The following is a 20,196-nucleotide window of genomic DNA, read 5'->3' as shown; positions in this document are numbered from 1 at the left end:
TCTAACAATAATTAATAAGTATTCACAGATACTGAAATAATTTTTAAAAAGTTTCGTCTCTTTCATTTCTGGTAATATTTTACATTGTATGCTTACTAGTTATTGATCAAAATAATATACTAATTATCAAAATATTAATTTAATTAAAATATTTAGAATCTTAGTTGTCCTGGAAAATAGAAATATATGAATGGGTTACCAGCATTAAACTTCATGAATAAAAATATGTCACATAAAGTTAAATTTTTACAGTGAAATGGAATAGAAATCTGAATTCAAGGAGAAAAAATGGTGTAAAAAACAGTTGGGTCATGTACTTTTAAAATGGATATTGAAGGGTATCAAACTGATATGGTAATTTTCCACTGGATATATTTAAATGAGCTAGATAACAGTTTTTTTAAAACAAGTCAACACTTAAAATTTGCTGGAAATTATATCCTTTGCTTGAAGATATGTAGAAAAGTTTTAGATGGCAACTTAAAAACATGAGAAAGCTGTATGCCTGTTAAAAATTATTTTTTGAAGTATGTGAGCAAGATATTTGGAAGGGCTTGTCCTAAAAATTCATTTGCATATTACATACATTGTTTTCACTCAGCTTGTATGTTTTCCATTATTAAAAATAATGTTACCTGAAAATGCCCATATTCACTTTTTGCACAAGATTTAGAAAACATCAATTATTGTACTGGGTGGCAACAGGTGAAGGAGGCCGATGGAGCTGCAGGTTACTAAGTAGGAGGGCAGGACAAGGAGAGGAGCTAGAGTGAGGGACACAAGGGGATTGTAATGACTATTTCTGTGCTTATTATTCAACACTTTCCATTTATTGTCCTTTTCAGTTATTTGTCACTCCATGTTTTTATATTTTATCTCCCAAACTAAATGCTTTGCTTTTTGAGAACCTGCTCTTTGTCTTATATATATATATATATATATATATATTTTTTTTTTTTTTTTTTCTAAACAATAGTCCCTGGCACACAATTGTATACAACATGTCTTTATTTATTTAAATCCCACATCATTTCAGGAAGAGCGCCAAAATTGGTGATTGATGGAGGGCTTAAAGAAGATGGTAGAGTCAAAACTAATACCCTGATCTTGAACAAACAAGCTGAGGATGATGATTGTATTATGAAAAAGAGAGAGGCACAGGATGGACAGCTTATTTGAATGTATTGAATTTGAAGTGAGCTTGAGGTCAGGGCTGCAGTTGACCTAACGAGACCTCTCAGTAAATTGAAAAGGTGCTTCCTTTGGGTCAGCTCCTTCTGGGTCCATTAATTACACTTTTATTTGAATTTAAAAAGCACCTTTTCTTCAGGTACATGTAGGCCCACATCAAGGCTCAAGTTTAGCAAGAAAAGTCATCTCTGCACCCCTGTGGATCAAGGGTCTTTGTACGGTGCACTGACTGCACAACTGTGCTTGCCCCTCTGCCTGAGACAGGTAATTAATAGTTAACTCCAATTTATCAATATATATTTGCTTTGTTCAAAACAAGAAAACTTTATTCTGGCCCCAAAGTATGTTAGGTTGTACAGTAATTTTAGATGGGATCATGTGTAGGGATTTCCTGCTGAATTCATGTTAACATCTGTGTTCAACTCAAGTAAATTCTAGTTGACAAGTTAGGGAACTTCATAGATATGCCTGCCTCCAAATAGATACAGTATATATTTTATCACCGTGCCACAAACTCCGTTTTTCCTTTCCTCTTGCTATGCCTAAAATTCACACTATCAAATCAAAACTGTTTTGATTTGACAAATGCTAGGGTATTACTTATGAAATGCCATGATTAAACACCACATATTTTCTCAGGAAAAGAAGGGTGATATCATAAATTAGTTTATTTATCTGTGAAAGGATTGTTCTTCAAGGAGTTTGATCCTGAGCAATGGAGAAAAGACATTTATTCATTTATCTGTTCATTCAGCCATCATTCTTTATTTTATATTTTAGGCATTGTCATTGGTGTCAGAAAAAAAATTTTTTTCTTTCTTCTTAAGGCACTCAAGCCAGTGAAAGAGAAAGACATTTGCAGTAAAAATAGAATACAATATTTGTATTTGTATGTCTTTCACAGAGGAATATGTACAAAGCATTGTAGCATGGAGTAAAATCTAGGAAAAGCCAATTCTGCAGGATGAGGAAGATTTCATTAAAGAAAACACTGTCTGTGTTTGTTATGGACTGAATGTTTGTGTCCCCCTCCCTGCTCCGAAAATTCATACATTGAAATCCTAATTCCCAATGCGATGGTATTTGGAGGTGGCTCTTTGGGGAGGTGATTAGGGTTAGATTATGCCATGAGAGTGAGGCCCTCATGATGGGGTCAGTGGCCTTACAGGAAGAGGAAGAGAGACCTCTCTCTCCACGTGCACTTACTGAGGAAAGGCCATGAGAAGACACAGTGAGGAGGTGGCCGTCTGCAAGCCAGGTAGAGAGCCCTCACCAGAACCCGACCATGCTGGCACCCTGATCTCAGACTTCCAGCCTCTAGAGCTGAGAGAAAATAAATGTCTTTTGTCAGGAATAAAGACATAGATGCAGAGAATGGACTTGAGGACATGGGGAGGGGGAAGGGTAATCTGGGATGAAGTGAGAGGGTGGCATGGACATATATACACTACCCAGTATAAAATCGATAGCTAGTGGGAAGCAGCTGCATAGCACAGGGAGATCAGCTCGGTGCTTTTTGACCACCTAGAGGGGTGGGATAGGGAGGGTGGGAGGGAGGTGCAAGAATGAGGGGATATGGGGATATATGTATATGTATAGCTGATTCACTTTGTTATACAGCAGAAACTAACACACCATTGTAAAGCAATTATACTCCAATAAAGATGTTAAAAAAATAAAATAAATGTCTTTTGTTTAAGCCACCCAATCTCTTGTATTTTCTTATAGCAGTCAGAGCTAAGACAGAGTTGAACTTAAAGAATACAGAGGAGTTTTCTCATGGACCGTGTGCTGGTTTCTTCCATCTGCCCCTGTGGAGCTGCTCTCCACTCTTCCCCATCTTGCTCTCTGCTCCACAAACCCTTGATGGCCTGCTTCTACAGGTGTCCCTTGTTTGTGCTCTAATGTTCCATTCGTGAGCCCTGGAAGGAGATGTGAGGGAGGGCAGGGAATAAGGTTGTGGTATTTATTCCAAGGGCTTCCGCCTGACAGAATTGCCGCCGGCTGCCTGTCTCTTATTTAAAGGTAGCTACTTCCCTTAAGGTGATAGATCTCCAGGATCTTCTCCTTCTGGATTCAGGATACTGCTCCCTGTCTTTGTTTCTTTGGTTGTAGGGATGGTAACCTTCCCCACCCCATTGCTAGCCCCAGAGAACTGCATTACCTCTTCTGGTTTGTCTACACTCTGCCCAAATATTTGCAAATAGTCCTTTTATTAAGCCCAACTCCAAGCATCCTAATGTGAGTGCACTGTCTGTGGCCTGCTGGGACCCTGATACAGACTGTAAATTGTGTGAGGATGTATCTAACTTACCCAGTAACTGTTAGCTACTTTTAATATTGCATTGCTATAATATCTTGAAATGTAAGAAATATTTTTTTCTTCCAATATTGCCTATTATCGCTTTTCCAGTCTCAATTGGAGCAGTTAAGCTGGTGATTTCATTGCTTCATGGAAAGGTTTGTTACAGCCATAGGCAGAGAAAAAAACTTTGAGGTAGAAAATGAATAGACTCCAAAGGACTCAAGGCCTAGAAAAAACTCTGATTAGTCAGACTAGATAAAGTTGAGAGGAAGGATTCATGGGGTCTCAGCTGGTGGGTCCCTCAGAAGGGACATTGCACCTTCCCCCAGTTCCCACCACCAGAAGGGTTAAGTCTTGGTAGGAGAGGGTGGGCAGAGCCTCTGCAGAGTACCTTGTGCATCCACATGCAGACACAGTTATACTCAGGGACGTGACAAGACCCCAGAGAAGAAATCACTATCTGGGGGATGTAGTTAGAAATACCAGAAGGTCTCATAGTTTCAAGAGTGAGGCAGAAGTAGCAGAATAAATACTTGAGTGACCAAGAAGAGCATGGAACTAGCATGGAGTTCCCCGGACTGCCCGATTGATGACCAAGGGCTAGATGAAGACAGTATAATTATCAGGGATGCAAGGACAGCCGATAAACATCACTGAACAACAGCCTCTTCCCAGCACTTTGGTGCAATGTGAGTGTTTCAGAACTGACACAGCCCCAAGAGGATGGTAAAAGGGAGATGGATTCATGCATTGATTGATAGTAAGTTTTCACTCCCCAGAAAAATGGAGGTCAAAAAAGAAAAATAATTTTAGTTATACTAAAATGTTTTATTTCTTGCCTGCCCAAGATTGTGGGCACTGAGTCATAGGTACTTTGCATTATTAATATTATTATTACTGTTATTAATGAGGTGAGCAGGGGCAGAGAATCCTCTAGGCAGAGGCAGTGTGTTCTAAGGTGAAGAGGTCTGAGAACGTGTAACCCTGTCAGGGAACTGCCGGTGTGTGGAGTTGGACGGGGGAGAAATAGACAATGAGGGTAGACTGAAAGTAGGGCATCATGTTAAGAATAGCAATAACCACTTGCCAAGTGATTTCTATGTGGGAGGGAGGCCCTCTGCTAGTCACTATAAATTAATTATTGCATTTAATGCTCCAGGTAATCCTCATTTTACAGAGAGAAACCAAAGCTGGAGAAGTTGGATCAGTGTAAAAGACACACAGCTAGTAAGTGCAGAAACCGGCCTGTAAGCCCAGGAGAGGGCAACTCTAAAAGCCAAGCTCTGAGCCCCCGCCCAAACCTACCTTCTCAGGAGACAACAGGCAGTCGTGCCCCAGACTTGGAATTTTCATGAAGTAGACAAAAGAAAAAAGATTTACACAGTTGGTGCTATGGTGAGATTTGTGCTTTTAAAAGAACATTCTGTTAACAGTGGGGAGAAAAATTGCAGAGGTGCAGAACTAGAGGCAGGAAGACCGATTTGGAGTCTTTATGATGGGTCAAGTGAGGAGTGCCAGGACATGGAAGGTCACGAATTAAGGAAGTGACAGAGGTAACAGACAGTACACGGCAGTCCAAGGTGACCTTGGGATGAGTTGCTGCTACAGATAAAGAAGATGAAAGCAATTCCCAGGTTTCTGGCGTGTGTTATTACAGAAGCAACAGCTTTGTACTTGCTTGTGAATAATAATCACAGTAAAAAATATGCCACCATATTACTGTGATAGTTATAAAGGAGACAGGAATTGCCTTTCAAGGAAGAGGTAACCTTTGCAAATGGAGAGAATTGGGACTTCCAGTGATAAGAGAGGGACAAAGAAGAAGACAGAAGAAATCATGAGAAATGGGGAGACAGATTTGTCAGAGATTTATTTCCTAGTATGTTTCAAGTAGTTTTCTTTAAACAACTTTGAACTACATGGACAATTTATTGGTGCTTTTTTAAATATAAATTATGATAAGATTTGTCAAAGGAACGCTGCATGCAAGAAAATGTATTGGAGAAAGTGGAAAAGGGCATAAGCTGCTTTGCTGGTTCATGTGACAGTAGTTAGTTAGTTTCCAATTATTTTAGAATTGTGACTACCAAGTTCCAATTCATACCTAAACCCATAGTGAAACCGGGCTTTTTCTTAGAGGGAGAATAGAGATAGCTCACAATGACATATCATACCTGAGATGCTCTTGGATATACACAGATTCAGGGAGGTACTGCTGAATAAATCTGAGGGCAGGCATGTGAATTCTACTTGTTCCTAGAATATCAGCAGTGTAATAGTTCTCACACTGACCATCTATTATGGGTCAAAGACTGTGTTATCGACTTATGTACATTATCTCTGACCCTCCCAACATCCTTGGAAACTAGGTATTATTCCCATTTTACAGAGGAGAAAATTGAAACTCAGGGAGATCTTTACTTAGTAGGCATTGAAATTAGAATTCAACCCCAATTCTCCCAAATCAAAACTCTGGTCTTTCTCTTTTATGTTACATTGTTACTATATCAGTAAGCTGCAGCATACATTCACTGTGCTAAAAGAGGGATGGATTTGTCATAAAAAATGTAAATCTCAAATTATTTTATGATTCTGAATATTTTCTGGTTTCAAAAGAGAAGAACATTCTGTGAAAGAATGAAGCACATGTACTCTTTTTATTTTTCCCTTTCCCAAGGCAGGAGACTCTGCATCTGGTAATACAGAAAAAAAAAAAAAAAAAAAATCCAAAAAGTGGAAAGGAATAGGATGACAGAGGCAACGCAGATGATTTGCCTAGATCTGCTCTGTTGTTGTTCCATCTAATGGATTTAGCTCCAGACTTTCCTTTTGAACTTGATACTGTGTTACAAGTTCAAAAAAGCTGTGTTTCTTATTTATTTAGGTCTCCAAAAGTAGAATATTTGGTTGTTTTAGGAATTGACAGAAATTCCATAGCATCCATGATAAACATTCTCCAAGGAGCCAAGAGACCAAAAATATATGCTTTTAGCAGATTTTGAGCCAAAATGATTTTAAGGCAAAATGATGCCTCAGCCTACAAATTTCATAAACCAATGGAACAGTTCTGAATTCTAGGCTCTATTTTTGAGTTTTGACTCTCATCTGGAAACCATTTGTTCTAAACTATATAAAGGAACCTATTTCAAACATAATTTAGGTTCAATGTATAAGTTCAAGTCTAGCTTGCAAAAGTTTTTTGAACGATAGAGTATTGAATTTTGCTCTCTCTCTAAAAAAACAGCTGTGGTCGAATACTTTTTTTTAATCATAAAAAGGCTGGTGTGAAAGCCTTTGTATGGCAGTGACACAAGGGAGGTTATTAGTTATATTTTTGTTGACTTTTTTTTCATGATCCTAGTGACGTTACTTGTGTGACAGAGACTGCTTGAAGCATATTATTGGGTTGCAACACTCAATTTCTTGGATCAGAGGGGGCAGAGGGGCAGGGGGAAGTGGGAAAGAGCTACTATCAGGAGTCAGAGTGTGTAGGAAGGCAAGCTGAGGTCTTAACCAGGGAACTGAAGGAGTGAGAAGCTTTTCTTCTCAATTCCTTCTTCACTCATGTTTAAGTAACTCATACATATCAAATGTTGTTCTATGTACATATATATGTACACCTCTATCCTATCTATCTATCCATCCTTCTCTCTATCTATCACGTGGTATTAATTCATTTGGGGTCAGTTTGCCTAAAATGTTAAGGCTTTTTACAAAGATAAAATACAACACAATAATAAGCCTCCACACCACCCACCAAATTTATATCACAAAATTCCCATAGCATTCTTGCTGCACATTTTAAAGTTTGATGGTCCCCAAATTTTTGACTGATACTCTCCTGCACCAGTTTTCATAAATGGGATTCTTGTCTTTATGTGAGCAGCAAGCATAAAAAAGATGAGCAGACATGCACACACACTTGCTGTGAAACGTGCTTGATGATGAAACTCAATCTGAGAAGAGACTGATACAAAGAGGTGGGATGCAAGAAGTAAGGGACCCTCAGAATACGTGGCTTTAATGGAAAGGGCTAGCAAAGCCAGAAGAGAATTATGAATGTGTCTTCAAAACACTACTGCGATAGTTTAATTAAGTTGGCAAATTCCTGATATTCAGGGGCAAGTCCTCCTTTAGAATTAAAAAATCCACATGTTAAAACACTCAAGCATGTAGTACGTTTAAGCTCGATGGAGAAAGTTTTGCAATGCTGGTAAATCTGTGTTGTTTTGGAAAATAATGAAGCTGAAAAAACTTCTCTCTGTGCTACTTCAAACATCTTGTTAAATCATCTTTTCAGAATAATCATGCAAATTTGTGTAATCTGCCTGATATTAAGAGTGCGTGATTTTTTCGTATGGTACCCGAGAAATGAAGCACGTATCTCTGAGTAACCATCGATAGAAATTGTCTGTTTCATTTCTTATGCAATGATGAGAAAGGATCTTAAACTGTCTAAAATATGTCTTTCCAATACAATCTGATATGAGAGAGATCAATAGAAAGGGATTTTAAAGATCAGGGAACAGTTTTGGTGTTAGAAAAACTGGCAATAGCAACTATTTCCTGGTAATGGACCCAATTTATCTTTCTTGAAAAATGACAACCAGACACTATTACAGGGCAAAGGGACTTCAACAAATCTTTAAAATTTGCTGTTTGTGACAGAGTAGTTCTTCCATGCAGAAAAAAACAAGAATATTGCTCAGGTGGAATTAATGTCATGGACTGTGTGATATACATATTAATTAGGGTTACAATTAGCGTGTGGTCATAATAATGGATTGATTTGAATTAGAAGCTTTAATTTGACAAGTAAATATCTGGGGCTGATTGGCAACAGGTATGTATTTAACTTTAACCTTGAATTGAGCTTGATGGCAAATAAACAGAAAAAAAAAAAAAAAACAGAACAAGAGAAAGGAAAGTGGAGGCAAAAGGCTTGGATGAAGGTTTGGAGAATGGAGAATGACAGATAACAGTAGAGAATCCACAGAGTAGACTTGTGGAACAAAAGGTGGATAGAAAAAGATGGCTAGAAGGAAAAAAGAAAAAAAAAAGGCCAGAAAGAAGGGTCTATGTTTTTACTGTTCTATTTTTACTCCCTTTGGTCTCCCTTTCTTCTTTCTACTTTTCCATTTTTTCAATCAGTTACTATTCTTTTCATTAGCTCTGCTGCGGTGGCCTGAGAGGCTGGTAGGATTTGCCCGGCTAAAACTATTGACGCATAATACATTATATGGAATAATATTCTTACTGTCCTTTGAGCCTTGAGTTTATTATCACTGGAGTACTTCGATAGCATTAAGCTACATGATAGACGCTGAGAAACTCTACAAGCATTGCATATGGTTGTATAGGTCTGTTTGTGTATTTACAGAGGTAGCTGAGCTCCCAACTCCTAATAAGGGCAAAGTCCTATAAAATGAAGCTGTATTTCTTTCCGTTTAAATGCTGTGTCTAGCTACATGTACTCTCCATCTATTAGTAAAAGTAAATATATGCAATTATATAGCACAAATGAAGATTTTGAATTATATAAACTAAATCACAAACATCTGTCTCCCTTTATTCTATTCATATAAGTGAGGGTATGTACTCATCAAAGATTAATATTAGCTGTGACTTTTTTTCTGCCAAATGTATGTAGCATTTCCATACTAATGGTCCTACCATTAATATGGAAGTGCTACATACATTTGATGTAGCCCAAGTGATGCCCAAGCCCTGTCCTTGAGAAGCTGATTGCCTACAGTATTGTGATTGATTAGGAAATATCAAAATGTTTGAAAAGAGATTGTTGAAATGGATGAAACTGTGTAAAAATGCAAAGAGAAAATAATCAGAGATTGTCATGAATTAAAGTGATACAAAGTTAGCAATAAGAAATCAGTAAATCAAAGTAAATTAAAAATAAAATAATTTAAATGAGCAAAAATTAGGTCATCAAAATTGTATAGTGTTTTATTATGGTGAATAAAAAGAAGCTTTTTCATTGCATACATCAGGAATTCATTAAAGGAATGTTGAATCGTTTGATTATGTTGATGGCTTTGTGTTCATCTACCTACTCTTTTGCAACTTGCTTTTAAAAATTATGCATATATTTTCATGCTGATTGGCTTGGGTATGGGACGCAGTTACAGTTAAGGAATAAAGTGAGGGAAATAGTCCTCAAAGGATAGAAACTCTGTCCTTGATCCAGGGTAAGATAATTACTTTACTTAACACAGCGGGTGATAGGATTAAGTCACCAGAGAAACAAACCTTAGTTTCAGGATCTGGAGCCTACTTTCTAGGAGCTAATGAATGACCAAGCAAAATAAATAGTTTAAACTAAAAAGACAAATTTTAAAATGTCACTTACGAATGAACCCTTTTATCCATTTCTTCTTTTTTTCCTCCATTTTATTGTGTGCTTTTTCACAATTTTGTTGATGTCTTTTATTGAGGATTTAAGATGTTTGAGGTGGAGAGTCATGAAGGAAGGCATTAAATTTTGTTTCTGAATTTCATAACCCAAGAAATGTAAAGGGCTTTATGGATGCTCAAGGTAACAGTTTTCTCTTCTGCATTTTGACTGAAAGTGGCCAACCATAGTCTAACTAGGGTAAATGGATAAGGGTGGAAAAGGCATTTATTTTACAGCATTATGTGTTTTTGAACATGTATTTAAAAAATCCTAAGTAGTAGGATTCTTGGTCCTACTCTCTATTGAAAGAGACTCTGCCATTATCTCTATCCATTGGTCAGTTACCAAATTGAGGACCTTAGCCTTATTTTATAGAATCCTTAATAGGAATTAAAATGTCAACAATATAATTTTTTGATAGAAACATGCATTCATAAAAATGAATTTATTTCTGAAAATCAATTCTGAAGTCATAATCTCTGAATATTTCAGACCCAGACTCAAGATAATCAATATCACCAACACAGGAGAGTATCGATAGTATACAGGCTCTGAGTTCCCTCAGAGGTTAAGTCCTGCTATGAAATAAAACAGTGCTTCTCAAATGTTGATGTGCATACAAGTCACTAGAAAGCTTGTTGAAATATAGATTTGAATTCAGTTGATCTGAGGTAAGGCCTGTAATTCTTCATTCCTAACAAGCTCCCAGGTGATGCTGCAAGTCTAAGTTCCACACTTCATATAACAAAGGAATAAAGACATTACAGTTTGACTGTCCTAATGGAGAGAAGCAGATGAATAGTCCAAAATTCATTCATAAATGGCTTTAGAATATTCTTTTGTACTTATCTGGTTGTGAATTTATATTACATTTTAAAAATTTAGTGCACTTTAATTGAAACATTCTAAGGAACAACTATAAAGACTTTGGAAACCCTAGAATGTGGCAATAATCCCTTCATTCGCTCCTAATAACTGCAATTTTTTTTTTTTTTGAGAGGCAATATAATCAATTTACATGCTGGTTCTTGACAAGGTAGAGTTGCTTTATTTTTCTCTTGGCATTTTTTCCGCCTGATTTCCTTTTTAGTATGCATTTAAGTTCCTACCTTTGGGAAGGGGTGTGTTGGATTGTTTGTACTTTACAAATTTTCTTATTGAAGTAATGTTAAAATTATTGACAGATTCCCAAGGCAATACAGAAAAAAATATTTTGCCTATATGATATAAGACTATGTAAAATAGATTATAGGCTGTGAGAGTAGGGAGTTTTGTAGAAGTGGAGCAGGAGAAGGAAGAGGAGGGAGAAAATGGGAGGTTGCTGCTCTCCAAGGTGCAAAGCCAAACTTTAATGAAATTTTGAAATGGCTCTGAGTCATTTTCAAATATTCATCTATCTTTCCATTTTAGCCCTTTCCTCATGATCCCCTATGCTTCATGCATTCCAATTACCTAAACCCTTATCAAAATGGGAGATGCACAGGGCCCCATGTAGGGTGCACAGAATGTGCTGTGCACGCCTCCAGGGCATAACATTTCCTGCAACTGAGCAACATGCATCAGAATCACCTAGAGATACTTGTTTGAATGCAAATTCCTGTACCTACCTCAAACCTACTGATTTAGAATCTCTGGGGTGGGACTAAAAACTTCTCATTTCTCCAAATTCTAGAATTTGATGTTACATGTTCGAAAGTACGAGGACCACTAGTCTACATTTTGCATGGCTATCCAGGCCTGTTCTACCGCATACTCTGCAGTTATTCTGCAGCTCCCACAAATTAAAAATCAAATTTCTCTAACAAAGCTTGCTGAGGTGTTGGTGAATGGACAGACCTACAATATTCTCAAAGATATTTGGATTTTATAAAAGAAACAGATTATATTATATTATATTATATTATAAAAAAAACAGATTTTGCTAGTTTCAGGGAAGGGTGGATGAGGACTGCCGAGCTCACTGATGGCTGACTCTTCCATGAATGGAAGGGACTTAGCGGTGGGGGGGGGGAAGAAAAGACAATGTGAAGATAAAAGAGTCCAGTTCCGTCCTAAAATCCTTGTCATACTTATAGGGCCCCCGAGTCTTCCAGCTAACTCATATTTGACCATAAGTTGTGTCGTAGCTGTGAGACAAGACTCAGAATTCCTGGAGGAAAGAGGTTGATACTTCCTTCAACCTTCCAGATATAACACACATGGTCCTTTAAAATCTAGAGTGATCTATCTAAAAACAAACAAACAAAAAACTAAGAAAGTTAATAATTTGCTTCAAACTCTCCTTGAAATAGGCTGGGGATAACTGGAGGATTGGATTTTACTGGAGGGAAGTTGATTAAAGACAAGTCAAGGATCTGACCAGGCGTTTTGTTTGGTCTTCAGTGCATGTGGCTATTTAAACTAAAATTGATCACAGTTGAATAAAATTAAAAGTACACTTTCTCAGTCATTCTGGCATATTCCAAGGGCTCAATAGCCACATGTGGCTAATGGCTACTGTATCATATGAGTCTGAGGAGCAGTTACCTGCGTAGAAAAAAAACATGGAATTAAGTTACATACAAACATAAATGCGTGCTCTAGAGTTTTTACTTTAGATAGGAAAAGGCACCTGCCCAAAGCTTCAGGGCTCTTCTTTGGTGAGGTTGATGGCAACCAGGTGGAATTGAGTGTAGATATGCCAGAAGGCTTGAGCTTAGGTGGAGGGTAGAGGTAGAGGATGAGCGACAGCAGATTTTGACAGTTTTTTTTTTTCTTTTTAAAAACACAGAAATTCTTTCTTGAGGCAGTTGGTAACAACACTAAGATGCTGGATCTGATGTGTAGCATAAGATATTTTTAACTTTTCTATTTACAGAAACACTGAAAGATAGCTTTCCCACTGGACAAAATTCTTTGTCTGTATTCCTCAGGCTTTTCGATAATTGAAAAAACAACCAATCAGCTAACTTTCCAACTTTAGATCAAATGCGAGGAAATCAATGGTGTTCAATTGGAGAATGAGAGGTCCCTAAATCATATAGTTCTCTGTTTTTGCAGAAAAATAGATAGAATAGATAGAAAAATAGAAAAAAAAAATAGAAAAATAGATAGATAGAAAAAAAAAATAGAAAAATAGAAAAATAGATAGAATTATTACCACTCTGGCATATATGAAAGGAAAAGAAAACAAAGTAAAGCCTATGAAGAGATTTCATAACAAAAAGAAAGGGTAAATAATACATACATAATAAATAAGTAGATACATATTTCATTGTAGTTTAATCAGTATAAAATTTTGAAACCAATCAAGTTTTATAAAACATTATACATATGACAATACGGAAAAGAGATGACATAAGGTGATAGAGATGAAAAAAATGTGTGGGCCAAGAGATATAAAGTAATATAAAGGTTAAGTACAATAAATAAAAATGTTATAAAATTTATTAAAAAGTGGAAATAAAATTTTTACCTGTTGTAGACAAAGTAAAGAATAGGACTGACATGGCAGAAGATCAAAAATTACATAAAAGATTAACTTAAGATGTTGCCTAAAATGTATAGGACAGCAAAAAGAGGTGCAAACAATTAATGGGAAGATGATAAACACAAAAGATAAACAACGAAATATGGAAACTTGTTGTTTTCCTAAAGAAGAATCATAACAAATGACCTAAAAGAAAATGCAAAAATATTATGAGAGAAAACACCCAGAATAAACTTACTCTGTAAACTCATATGGCCCATGAGTTGTCAAATTTAAACGAAAAGGAACTGAATGTAAACACATTCTGATAAAATCTGTACATTTAAAAATAAAAAAGAAACTACAAGCATCTAGGATGAAGGAAAAAAAAATTAAATACAATGAAAGAAAAAATACCTGGGTTTCAAACTTTTCCAAAACTTATAAAGAAGGCAGAACAACAGAGCAAGCTCTATTGCAGAATTTTCCAACACTTTTGCAACATGGCCCCAGAGGAGTGAAATGTGGCATGTTTAGAGCTCGGGGCTGTTTGCAGTCAGGTGACTAGTGTGGTAAACCTACTGCCAAGGTGGTTGCTCAGCCAGCCTCAGGCTGAGGGTGTTCCCATCCTGTTACCATTCCTAAACCCATTCTTGACATAAGGGATTTTAAGGGAAAAGGTTGTGATGTAAGAGATCTGGACCCAGTCAAGTTTCCATATTCACTGGGAAAAGCAAAGGGAAAGACTAAAAAGCTAGCATTCATCCTGTTCTGAAAACAAACAGCTATTAAGCAATTTAAACTCACATTCAAGTTCAGTGAGGCACAATAAAATAAACATTTTAACAAAGAATTTGTAAACTGTGTTCAGAAAAAAAAGATGGAAAATTGCAAAATTACTATAACAAACTTGTAATGATAAAATAGTTTAAGAATGATAATCAAGGTTTAAGTACAGATTCTTAAAAAAAATGAAAGCACGGAAGGGTAGAAGTGGGATAAAAAAGTTTGGTAATTTTCTCATTCTACATAGAAGAGGTCAGGATAGGCCCTTAAAATACTAATATTCATAAATAAAGATATTTGAAGTTTAATATTTTAAAAATGCAAGCTTAACAGTTATAAAACAAAAACAGGATGTTTACCTTTAAAATGAAAAGGAAAAAATTAAATAAAGTGTAATGTAAAGGAAGCACAATAAATCAAAGCATGAAACTAGATTAAAGAAGACCAGACATATTAATCATGAAAATACATTTAAATACTTTGAAATTTTCTATTAATAGGCAAATCTCAGACTGTGTGCAAATATCAAAACACAGATGTCATTGGCAGCATAATTTTGCTATTAAAAAGCTCAAAATCGATTCAGAAGAGAGATAAAATTTTAAACACACCATATAAATCAAATACATATGTATATTTAAAAATAAAAACTGGAAAAAAAGAACATATGAATTCAGATGCTAGGAAAATAATAAAATAAAACTAAAGAAAATAGAATGAAAGAATTAATAAAATTAAAGACAGGAATTAACGAAGCATTGCTGAATTTTTTTTTTTTATTCCGTCTTCATTGTGTATCAGGGCTTAGAGGACAAACATGGGTCAACCGTCGCTAGCCACTCATCTGCTTCCTTCTCTGTGTGAACCACCTCTGTAGGAGATTCTAAATTTAGCTCAAGAGATCAGGATCAAAAAGGGAAAAGAAAAATGCCCCGGCCTCATCGGCACTCCCGCTATCTCTCTATCTTTTGAAAGCAACAAGTGACGTCACCCAGCACTCACCTGCGCATGACAGTTTCCAGCCGGGACCACTCACCTGCGCATGACAGTTGCGAGCAGGAGCCTGAAGGCGGAAACCGCTTGTTCTGCCAAAGCTTTTTTTCTTTCCCGCATGAAAGGCCAGCTGGCTCCTAGATACAGATGTGGAATTACAGCACGTGTCGAGGACTAAGCACAAGCCTTTCTAACAATGCTTTCTAACGATGTTACAGAGCCGTTCCTTGCTTCACTGCACTTTTTTTTCAGACATTCAAAAGTGGTTCTAGAACTCCAGAAATGTGAGTCTCTCTATCCAGTCCTGAGCGCTCACACACCACCCGGGAGCCTCCTGCCTCGGACAAGGGCCTGGACAAACCTGTCTCTCCCTCGAAGTCTTCAGAAGGTTGCAGGTGTGTGCGGAGTTTGTCTCTGTAGTGGAGCTGGTGGGAGGAAAGCCCGGGGGTGTTGACCTCCATCAAGGTCAAGTTATCCAGCTTGGCGCGTGTCACCCGTTGTCTCACTAGGCTGTCGGCAGACGCCCGGAGCTTGGCTAGCGAGTGTCCAGATCTCATCTGCTTTCGGGATGTTGTCCGAAACCTTATTTAGCAGGAGTTTGGTAAGTTCCCCTGGAGTAAGGGCTAGGTCTGGGGGGAACGTTTCTTCCTTTCCTTCATGATCCTTCATCTTCTCCAACTTTTCTGCGTCCGTCCACTCGGGAGGAAGCAGCCGACCCTTCTTGGGTTCGGGTTGATCGCTCGCCACAGAGGCACCTGCACTGGGGAGCCAGGGTGGAAAGGCCCCAGGTCGCCCCCAATGAGGTAGATCTTGTCCAGGCTGAAGTTCGGGATAATGGGGACCAGCTCCTTCTTAGCCGCAAACTCCAAGTCCTTGGCGGCGCCAGTGGTAGGCCTGGGACTCGCCCTCAGCTCCCAGGAAGATGCGCAACAGTGGCTGCTTTCCTGCCACTTTCCCGCCACCGTGCAGGACCCGCCCCCTGAACTATTTTTGGAGTTATTTTATCCCTAAAACTAAAAGCTGATGCTTTTAAAAAAATCAGTAAAATAGATTTAACCTTGGCAAGTCTGATTTAGTGAAATATGGAATACATCTATTTAAAATTAGAAATTGGAGTTGTTTTAGTTATCAATATTTAAGTGATTAAAACATTAAAAATAATGGGTAAATTGCGTGGCAACAAATGGAAAAATCCGGAAGAGTGGATATTTTTCTAGAAACTATATGCAAGAAGTTGAAAAGATCATGTGTACATGAACAATAAAAAGAATAGGAGAAGATAATTCAATTATTATTTTTTTAAAATAACAGGGGGTAAAATTTCTTCATTAAAGAATCACAAACCCCAAAAGCCTTAAAAAATGACTGGCAAATTTGAGCTAATAAAAAATTTAAGACTTCTACTAAAATATCTCAAAAATAAAGAACAGGAGAAAATGTTGGCCACACATCAATAGATAATGGATAAATATGCATAAATATAAAGAGCAACTATGGATCTAAAGGAAAAAGATAAACAGTTAAATACGAAAATGAATATGGATATGAACAGGCAATTCATTATTTTTTAATTAATTAATTAATTAATTAATTTTTGGCTGCGTTGGGTCTTTGTTGCTGCTTGCAGGCTTTCTCTAGTTGCGGCGAGCGGGGGCTACTCTTCGTTGTGGGGCTCAGGCTTCTCCTTGCGGTGGCTTCTCTTGTTGCAGAGCACAGGCTCTAGGCACGCGGGCTTCAGTAGTTGTGGCACGCGGGCTTCAGTAGTTGTGGCATGCGGGCTCAGTAGTTGTGGCTCACGGGCTCTAGAGTGCAGGCTCAGTAGTTGTGGTGCATGGGCTTAGTTGCCCCGTGGCATCTTCCTGGACTAGGGCTCGAACCTGTGTCCCCTGCATTGGCAGGCAGATTCTTAACCACTGCGCCACCAAGGAAGTCCCAATTTATTGTTGAAGATACACAAATGGTTGATAAACATATGAAAATTATTACACTTCTAAATGCAAATTAAAATAGTAAAGACACTTTTCTTCCATAAGGTTGACAAATTTGAAGTAATTGATAAGAACTATTTTTGGCCAGAATGTGAGCAAACACTGTTGATGGGAAATAAATTGCTGAAGTCTTTGATAATGGACAGAAATTTTACGTAAAGACATCATTGGATTGGTATTTGCCTGTGTATGTGAGTGTGTGTGTGTGTATACACATATACATATGTATATATAATTATATACATGTATATACATAGGTCTCATATATAACATTCTCATATATAACATATGAAAACATATACCTATGTATATGTATTTTGCATTTATATGAATTTGTGGAAAGTAGAATAGAAGGATTCACCCTGTGATTTCCTCTGAGAAAAGGAACAGGGGCTGGTGTGGTGGTAAATGAGGCTTTCACGTTATACTTCAAATACTAGGTGTTTGCCTGATTTGTTTTGTTGTGTTTTTTAAAAAAGAGAAATATAATTTATTACTTATTTAAGTAAAAATGTAACTTCTTGCAAAAGAACGAGTGGAGGTGATTTGTATTCTAAGGGCATAGAGAAGTCATTTCAAGGATACCCCAGTGGATATTTTGGTTATGAAGTAGATAGCTGTGAAATATTCTATTGATTAAATTGGTTAGCAGAATAAAAATTTTAGGACTGTCTCACGATGATTTGAAAGAGCCTAAAGCTGTGGTGCATTTTCCCAAGTCATTAAAACTCTTTGTACATTTAATTTAAAATGACTACCTAACATTAGGTAATATTTCTCTGTCATTCAATTTTAAGTTTCTTACAATTTGCCTTTTAAAAACCTCCATCCATGAAGGGTCATTTTTGTGTGTATGTTTGTTGCCGTGTGTATTTATTTTTCGGATTGAAACACTATAGCCTGTAAGCTCCCGCACCCCACGTTTCAATGCCGTGTATTTTCTTAGACAATTAGGAAGATGTTCTTGTGGAGAGCTCCTTGGACTGAGAATTTCCTTTCTGTTTTTATGTGAAATACTCAAAAAAAGGCCTTTCTGTAGTTGCTTTTCTGTCTTTTATAGATATGTGTAGATCAGAAGTATTTTCTGTCTTCAACTGCATTCTTCAACCCTGAGTCATGTAGGCCTGTCAGATTCAGACTTGTCATTTTGCCTTTATACGACTTTTCACGACTACCATCCTTTGGGCGCCTCTACCCTCTCTCTGAAGCTTCACTCTCTTTTTTACACTCAGTGTTCCTGCTCCACTCACCTTAGCATGTATTTCCAATAGTGTTCCTTGAGAGTAAAGTTTTTCACTTCTGAAAATGAGTATTTACTCTGAATGTCTCCAGAGCCTACACTGACAAAGCTGTGTTTGATCTTCTCACATTCAGAAGCTCTGTTTGCTCGCTGTGAAACTTGTATCCTGTAAGGACATTTAGGTTGTTCCCAGATCCTTTAGTCCCTGCTTCCATAGGGTTATCTCATTTTGGTTGTGATTATTTTGGAGTAAGATTTGGTTCCCATGGCTTGTGGTGTAAGTGGGTGTCACTCTTTCACTCCTCAGTGCTCCAACCACATAGTTGTTATGCTATGCAGGGCACACAGCTCTTGGTGTTTGGACCACACTCATGCCTGTCCTGAAGTTCATGGGGATTCCTTGTTCCTAGTTTTGTAGAGGATATTGTCCATAGTTTTGTTTGTTTTGTCTTCTTTAACACTCCTGATTTATTATTTAGGAGGGTTTTGGGGAATATTTAAAAAACTATACTGCTGGCATCATCACACTGCACAGTTGCTGGTTTATTTGATATCAGGAGGCTTCAACTTTTGTTTATGTAGTGAAATCATTTCAGTATTTTCATCACCAGCTTATTTAGAAATGTGAAAATAAGGGTATTTTGATATTTTAATTTTAGCTCACGTCTTAGCTTTTTTGGAATGTAGCATTGATTGTTGATTTTCTTTCTCCCACTACCTAAAAGGCCATGTGAGGGCGGTGATACTGTCTTATTCATCTCTGTGTTCACATCACCTGGCACCTACAAACAAATGCTTGTTGGAAAAAAATGAATAAAATTTTTATAATTCATTATTATTACTGTAATTCAGGAAAGTTTTCATTCTTGGTCCACCCATGTAAACTTCTAGTACTTACCTCTTCATACCTCTAAATTTCTACCCTCCCCTTTTCTGCTTTCTTTTTTCTTCTCAGCAGGTGTATTACTATCATGTTATATCTTTTTTTTTTTTTTTTTTCATTTGCGTCCTTAAAATCTTTTATTGTTTTCCTGCTGCTTCTAGGATAAGGTCAAATCCCCCTTGCATGGCAACTCAGTCCTCCCTGATCTGGCCTGGCCTGCTCCTGCTCCTGCCTCTGGCCCATCCCACCTTCCCTGACCCTCCATCCGGTCTCGGTGCTTGCATCGTCTGGAAAGCAACGCATTCTTTCTGTATGTTCCTGCTTTAAATTTTTACTTGTTTATCTCCTGTTTACCTCCATTGTCTTCCTGGAGAAATAGCATAAATACCCCTCCCCTTCATACTCCTAAGTGAGTATTGCCCGTTCAGGTCAGAGAATATTGTCATATTTTTTTTTTTGAGATTAAGTTTTTTATTTTATTTTTAATTAAAAATTTTTTTTTAACATATTTATTAGAGTATAATTGCTTTACAACGGTGTGTCAGTTTCTGCTTTATAACAAAGTGAATCAGTTATACATATACATATGTCCCCATATCTCTTCCCTCTTGCATCTCCCTCCCTCCCACCCTCCCTATCCCACCCCTCTAGGTGGTCACAAAACACCAAGCTGATCTCCCTGTGCTATGCGGCTGCTTCCCACTAGCTATCTATTTTATGTTTAGTAGTGTATATATGTCCATATCATATTGTATCTTACTTATCTTGTTTATTTTGTCTCTCCATCCTCACCGCTGACAGGAATGTGAGCTTCCTGAAGGCAGGAATTTTACCTGTTTTCTTCACTGCTATATCCCTAACATCTAGAGAAGTATCTGGCAAAGAATAGATATCCAATAAATAATTCTTGGGGTGATTTTCTTCTTTCAGAATGAACTTTCATAATCCTC

At 37.3% G+C, this 20,196-nt stretch overlaps 1 pseudogene; it reads right to left on the bottom strand.

The window, feature by feature from the left end:
• Positions 1-15,383: 15,383 nt before the first annotated feature.
• On the bottom strand, positions 15,384-19,269 carry LOC103011436 (DNA replication complex GINS protein PSF2-like; annotated as a pseudogene).
• Between the last annotated feature and the right edge of the window lie 927 nt (positions 19,270-20,196).

The sequence above is a fragment of the Balaenoptera acutorostrata genome, chromosome 13 (genome assembly GCF_949987535.1).
Source record: "Balaenoptera acutorostrata chromosome 13, mBalAcu1.1, whole genome shotgun sequence".
Taxonomy (NCBI): domain Eukaryota; kingdom Metazoa; phylum Chordata; class Mammalia; order Artiodactyla; family Balaenopteridae; genus Balaenoptera; species Balaenoptera acutorostrata.
The sequence above is the reverse complement of the archived record's forward strand: the minus strand, read 5'-3'. Positions and strand labels throughout refer to the sequence as shown.